Source organism: Rhinopithecus bieti, unplaced genomic scaffold, assembly GCF_001698545.2.
Source record: "Rhinopithecus bieti isolate Rb0 unplaced genomic scaffold, ASM169854v2 scaffold_52032, whole genome shotgun sequence".
Lineage (NCBI taxonomy): Eukaryota > Metazoa > Chordata > Mammalia > Primates > Cercopithecidae > Rhinopithecus > Rhinopithecus bieti.
In genome coordinates, this window is record NW_016821592.1 from 1,958,104 (window position 1) to 1,964,694 (window position 6,591).

At 47.0% G+C, this 6,591-nt stretch overlaps 1 protein-coding gene across 3 annotated transcripts in view; it reads right to left on the minus strand.

Annotated features, from left to right (window-relative positions):
- CEBPZOS (CEBPZ opposite strand) overlaps positions 1 to 1,454 on the minus strand; it is a 6,733-nt gene extending 5,279 nt beyond the window's left edge. The window contains exon 1 of one of the 3 annotated variants that reach the window (XM_017860420.1): positions 1,395 to 1,454. The gene's annotated coding sequence lies outside the window, so the exon portion shown is untranslated. Of the gene's footprint in view, positions 1 to 565; positions 666 to 1,394 lie in introns of those variants that run through there. The other 2 variants (XM_017860422.1, XM_017860421.1) reach the window with 2 other exon arrangements.
- Positions 1,455 to 6,591: the final 5,137 nt, after the last annotated feature.

Below are 6,591 nucleotides of genomic sequence, written 5' to 3' on the forward strand. Positions count from 1 at the left end.
GCCTCCCAAAGTGCTAGGGGGTTATTTTTGATGTTCCAGGGATGAACAAAGACTGCCTGCAGCCAGTTCCATTATTCAAGGAATATAAGTAAAATTTTGTTTTATGAGAGGGTGATGATAAGAAAGTCCATTTGGGGCCGGGCGCGGTGGCTCACGCCTGTAATCCCAGCACTTTGGGAGGCCAAGGGGGGCGGATCACGAGGTTAGGAGATCGAAATCATCCTGGCCAACACGGTGAAACCCCGTCTCTACCAAAAAATACAAAAAATTAGCCGGGCATGGTGGCGGGTCCTGTAGTCCCAGCTACTTGGGAGGCTGAGGCAGGAGAATGGCGTGAACCCGGGAGGCGGAGCTTGCAGTAAGCGGAGATCGCGCCGCTGCACTCCAGCCTAGGCGGCAGAGCAAGGCTCCATCTCAAAAAAAAAAAAAAAAAAAAAAAGAAAGTCCATTTGTAGGCCAGGGTTAAAAGGAAAGAAAATAAGTCCGAATAATACTGTACAGCTGCCTTGGTGTACAGTGGTGAGCGTAGCTGCCTCCAAGTAATACCGTACAACAAAGTATTTACCTTTCTAAAAATATATATAGTTTTGCACTCCGAGGCTGCCGGCTTCAGGAGGCCGATGATAAAACTTCAAGTTCCTTTGCTACAGACCACCAGGGCACACCTGTCCACCCACAACAAAGTGACGTTTACTAGCTGCGGCAAGGGAGACACGGCAGAGGAGCGTCTGCCTTCTCAGCACAGGGACAGGCATCATTCCGGGAAGGAGTTTAGGTGAAGTTTAACACGAAGCCGCCTCTGAAAGATTCGGCGCAGGGCTGTGTGTCATGTAGTTAACATCACACGGGGCTGAGAAGCCGACTCGGGGATACCAGCTCAAGCCAAATGTGCAATGCTGGGTCGGAAGCCCCTTATCCGGGGCTGCTTCCCTGTGCGGGGCGGCCTCCCAGCTTAGCGTCTGCAGGCAACGCGGTTTCAAGCAGCAACGTCTCTCCCTGTCTAGCTGTGCAGAGAGCTTTTCAGCAGAGGCAGAGAGCTGCCTCAGGCTGGCCGCCTCCGCGCCCCCAGCTCCTGCCTCGGTCCCCACCCAGCTCCCGCTTCCCCCGGTTCCCCGGTGCCCTCAGCTGCCCTCGGCGCTCCCCTAGCCCGCGAAACGCTCGGCCCGGGCCTGCAGGCGATACGCGCGGACACGCACAGAGCACTGCCCGGCCGCCAGGCCACGGTCGCCAGCGACCCGGAAACACTCGCCTCCAGTGAACTGAGGCAGTGACACCTGTCTTCTACATGCCCCCAGAACTGTGACGAGGCCCCACGCAGAAGCCCGCCCCACTCTCGTCGCACTGGGGACCCCGATATCCGACCGCCGATGGGGAGCCACTCGCAGCAGTCTCACCTGAGGTACGTTCAAGGAGGTCTGCGCATGCGCAAGGCTTGGCGACGCTCCACCCCTTCCGTTGTCGGCTCCGCCTCCACATTCGTAATTACCATTAATTGTACTCTGACGGCGAACCGAACCTGACTGCCCGCCATGTACATTATTTTACGGAATATTCGCAATAACACATGCAACACGTGCTGAGTGTATCTCATTTCACACAGAAAACAAGAGGTTGGCCGGGCGCGGTGGCTCAAGCCTGTAATCCCAGCACTTTGGGAGGCCGAGACGGGCGGATCACGAGGTCAGGAGATCGAGACCATCCTGGCTAACATGGTGAAACCCCGTCTCTACTAAAAATACAAAAAACTAGCCGGGCGACCTGGCGGGCGCCTGTAGTCCCAGCTACTCGGGAGAAAAAAAAAAGAAAACAAGAGGTTTACACTGCCCACAATCGCACCCTTAGTAAAAAACAGAATTCGCACTTGAACCCAGGACACTGACGCCGGATAGTTTATATTGGGTCGTTTTTCTAACACTCCGGAACTTAAGGTGTGATTAATCTCGGAGAAGCACCAACATAAACATCATCTGAAAACTTGTTAGAAATGTAGAACTAAGCAGCGCGCGATGGGTCACACCTGCAATCCCAGCACTTTGGAAGGAGGAGATGGGCGGATCAGGAGACCAAGACCATCTAGGACTAACTTTGTGAAACCCCATGTCTACTAAAAATAAATAGCCGGGCATAGTGGTATGCGCCTGTAGTCCCAGCTACTCGGGAGGCTGAGGCAGGAGAATCGCTTGAACTTGGGAGGCGGAGGTTGCGATGAGCCGAGATCGCGCCACTGCACTCCAGCCTGGACGACAGAGTGAGACTCCGTCTCAAAAAAAAAAGAAAAGAAAAAGAAATGCAGAACTACTGAATCTGAAACTGCATTTTAGCCAGATCCGTAAAGAATTCTTTTGCAAAGTAACACTTGAAGAGAAGACGCAAAGGGGACAAGGAAACAGAAGAGAAAAAGAATATAAAAGTATATTGACGTACTATGTGCAAGACAAAGCCTGAAACACCCAAAATAGACCCAGATCTACCTTCATCGAAGTTCTAGTCTACTTAGGGGTATTTACCACAAATAACTGATGAAAAGTACACAATGATAAGGGCCTTACTTCTAATCCGAGGAATCTGTAAAGATTTTAGAGAAGGGGTGACAGCTGGAGCTAACTCTGTCCATGCCAAGTAAAGGAAGTGCTTCTGCAAGGTGTTCTGTGATTGCCCTAATTTTCCTATTTAACACCCGCCCTCCCACAGTCCAGCCCATGTGGTTCATCTGTGTAACTAAAGCATCATAAATTGTGAAAAATGTGAATGTGTAAACTATATTGATTTAAAGCATGTCATTGTTACTCAAGATGACTCAGATCTACATAGATCCAGAACTCTAACCTCTTCCACTATATCAACCTCTCTAGTATCCTCTTAAAGTCTGGGCTTTTCACATTCTCTTGATCTCTCTCCTCTATAGAGACTGTCTCTGGCTTGAACCTCGATTCTATTTAACAATATACATTTGACTTTCTCTCAAACTTCTTTCAGAAGCTCCCTTTCTGCATTATGTTGCTTTTTATTTTGTCTGTTACTGTTTTCACTGTCATTAACTATTTTTCTCAAAACTTTCAGCACTCTACCCCTATACCACCGAAGTTCCCTTTTCCCCTCCAACTGACACATTCACAATCTTTTTTCTTTTTCTTCTTTTCCTAATCATCTGCTTCTTGTTTCTTCTTCTTCTTCAGGGTCTTGCTCTGTCACCAGGCTGGAGTGCAGTGGCACAATCATAGCTCACTACAGCCTTGACCTCCCAGGCTCAAGTAATCCTACCCCCGCCCCCAGCCTCCCAAGTAACTGGGACTACAGACATTCACCACCACACTGGGCTAATTAAAAAAAAAAAAAATTTTTTGTAGAGACAGGGTTTCCCTGTGTTGCCCAGGCTAGTCTCCAACTTCTGGGCTCAAGTGATCCTCCCTCCTTGGCCTCCCAAGTGTTAGAAATACAGCTGTGAGCCACTGTGTCTGCCCTTCTTCTTCTTCTTTTTTTTTATTATTTGAGATGGAGTCTCGCTCTGTTGCCCAGGCTGTAGTGCAGTGGCTCAATCTTGGCTCACTGCAACCTCTGCCTCCGGAGTTCAAGCGATTCTCCTGCCTCAGCCTCCCGAGTAGCTGGGACTACAGGCACATGCCACCACGCCTGGCTAATTTTTTGTATTTTTAGTAGAGATGGGGTTTCACCATGTTAGCCAGGATGGTCTCGATCTCCTGACCTCATGATCCTCCCTCCTTGACCTCCCAAAGTGCTGGGATTACAGGCGTGAGCCACCATGCCCAGCCTGCCCCTCTTCTTTTTAAAAAAGGAAAAAAAAAAATAGTCAAGTACAGTAATGAGAAGGGGGAAGGAGTAAGTACATCCACAATCTTTAAAGATTCATCCACAATAAATATTTTCTTATTAAAAGCATCCACCATGACTTCCATGAAACACTTTGTTAAAAATCATTTAAGATACTATGCCTTGAGCTTCCAGGCCTGTCTTTGTCCACTTCGGCTGCTATAACCAAATGCCATAAACTGATGGCTTATAATCAACAGAAATTTGTTTCTTATGATTCTAAAGACTGGGAAGTCCAAAATCAGGGTGCCACAAGATTCAACATCTGGTAAAGACCAACTTTCTGGTTTTTGAGATGGTGCCTTCTCACTGTGTCCTCACATGGTACAAGGGGCAAGGGCCTCTCTGGTGCCTCTTTTAAAACACTAATCCTTGGCCAGGCAAGTGGCTCACACCTGTAATCCCAACACTTTGGGAGGCCAAGGTAGTGGGCTCACCTGAGGTCAGGAGTTTGAGACCAGTCCAGACAACATGGTGAAACCCCATCTCTACTAAAACCATAAAAATTAGCTGGGCATGGTGGCACACACCTGTAGTCCCAGCTACGCAGGAGGCTGAGGCAGGAGAATTGCTTGAACTCAGGAGGCAGAAGTTGCAGCCTGGACGACATAGTGAGACTCCATCTCAAAATAAATAAATAAATAAAAGGACACTAATACCATTCATGAGGGCAGAGCCCTCATGACCTAATCACTTCCCAAAGGCCCTGCCTCCTAATGCCATCACTGGGGATTTCAACATATGAATTTAGGGAGGACAAAAACTTTCAGACCATATAGCAAGGCTCCACTACATTGGTTTGAAGTGCCAGAATATCAGTGTTAAAAGCACCAGGATGACAAAACAAGATGAAAAAGCCACTGGGGCTGGGTGCAGTGGCTCACACCTGTAATCTCAGCACTTTGGGAGGCCAAGGCGGGCAGATCACCTGAGGTCAGGAGTTGGAGACCAGCCTGGCCAACAAGGAGAAACCCCATCTCTACTAAAAATACAAAAATTAGCTGGGTGAGGTGGAGCACGCCGGTAATCCCAACTATTTGGAAGGCTGAGGCAGGAGAATTGCTCGAACCCAGGAGGCAGAGGTTGCAGTGAGCCAAGATCACACCACTGCACTCCAGCCTGGGTGACAGAATGAGACTCCATCTCAAAAAAGGAAGGAAGGAAGGAAGGGAGGGAGGGAGGGAGGGAGGAAGGAGAAAGAAGAAAAGAAAAGGTCGTTGGAATGGTTCAGACTGAAAAAAGAAGAGGGGGAAAAAGCTTAAAGAAATGATAACAAGTTTTACCAACTTGGGCCTGGCAGAGTGGCTCCTGCAAAGAACAGTGGCAAGAAGAAAATGGACCATTCTGCCATCAATGATGTGATGACCCGAGAATACACCGACATTCACAAGCACGTGTATGGAGTGGGCTTCAAGAAGTATGTCCCTCAGACACTCGAAGAGATCTGAAAATTTTGCCATGAAGGAGATGGGGACTCCAGATGTGTGCATTGATACCAGGCTCAATAAAGTTGTCTTTGCCAAAGGAATAAGGAATGTCCCATACCGTATCCACTTGCAGTTGTCCAGAGGATGTAATGAGGATGAAGATTCACCAAATAAGCTCTGTACTTTGATTACCTATTACCTGTTATGACTTTCAAAAATCTACAGACAGTCGATCAGGCATGGTGGCTCATGCCTGTAACTCTAGCACTTTGGGAAGCCAAGACGGGCGGATCACCTGAGGTCAGGAGTTCAAGACCAGCTTGGCCTATATGGTGAAACCCCATCTCTACTAAAAATACAAAAAATTAGCCAAGATCACACCACTGCACTCCAGCCTGAGTGACAGAGAAAGGCTTTGTCTTGGAAAAAAAATCTACAGACAGTCAATGTGGATGAGAACTAACCACTGGATATTGAACTACATCAAATATAATTATAAAATTGCCTTCACAAAAAAAGGAAAAACAGAAATTGTAAGAAAGACTAAAATAATTGTATAGAAATGTTATGATTTCTGCAGGAAAATATATATAAACTAATAACAGTATTGCACAAAGCTTGACATCTCCATAAATATTTCTTATACACTCTGAACCACACTATAGATTTCACAAACACATTTTGAGATAAGACACATTTTGGCCACAAGTTTAGAGCAGGAAAAGTGTAGACTCCAGCAGAAACTTTTACCAAGGGTCCTTTAGCGACAGTGCCTTCCTGGTCCTAGCCTGGTTTACTAATTCTGACAGAGGAATGCAAATGACTAGAAAGATGTACTAGTTCTCTCCAAAGCACAGAAGCAGGCTAAAATCCCAGTCTTCTGTAGTGGCCTTAGGGACCTCCACTTTAACGAATATGTACTAGGTTTGCTGTACATTCTCCCATCTTCACCTTAAAGCCTAGACATTTCTTTCCACATTTTCTCCTCCTCCTCCTCCTCCTCCTCCTTCTTCTTCTTCTTCTTCTTCTTCTTCTTCTTCTTCTTCTTCTTCTTCTTCTTCTGTATATGTCTATAGACTGGAAAAAACAAAGGAAAAGAAGGTAAGAGGGCATGGTGTCTTTAATGCCAAAGAAATAAACTTCATTTTATTATTATTATTTTTTGAGACAGAGTCTCACTCTATCACCCAGGCTGGAGTGCAGTGACACAATCTCAGCTCACTACAACCACTGCCTCCCGGGTTCAAGCGATTCTCATGCCTTGACCTCCCAGGTAGTGGGGACTACAGGCATGCACCACCACACTTGGCTAATTTTTTTTTTTTTTTTTAGTAGA